Consider the following 319-nt stretch of genomic DNA (forward strand, 5'->3'; position numbering starts at 1 on the left):
ACTGCGGCCTCTTCCCCGGGGTTTCCGCGTTCATCGCCCGACCGCCCGGGCTTGGCCGAAACGTAGGTTTCGCCGTCGCAGCTGAGCGTCGTCGCCTGAGGACGGAGTAGATGCTTTAGCTCCGACGTGATGGAGACCAGGTGGTTCGGGTACGATTTTTACAGCATTTCAGGCAACAGCGTCTGGCAAATGCAGTTTCTGCCCGAAGCCGTTTGTGACCGAACCTGTAGTCGCCTCGTCCCATCGAATTCGCTTTTGTTCCGCGTGGTTCTCAGGGTCGCCGCCGCCGGGACGGCAGCCTTGGCCTGTCCTTGGGGTG

The 319-nt window shown here is 61.4% G+C and overlaps 1 protein-coding gene across 1 annotated transcript in view; it reads left to right on the forward strand.

Annotated features, from left to right (window-relative positions):
* The window catches only part of LOC102245431 (chromosome unknown open reading frame, human C1orf159), a 10384-nt gene that overhangs the window by 404 nt on the left and 9661 nt on the right, over positions 1-319 (forward strand). The window lies entirely within an intron of this gene.

This window comes from Myotis brandtii, unplaced genomic scaffold (genome assembly GCF_000412655.1).
Source record: "Myotis brandtii unplaced genomic scaffold, ASM41265v1 scaffold334, whole genome shotgun sequence".
Lineage (NCBI taxonomy): Eukaryota > Metazoa > Chordata > Mammalia > Chiroptera > Vespertilionidae > Myotis > Myotis brandtii.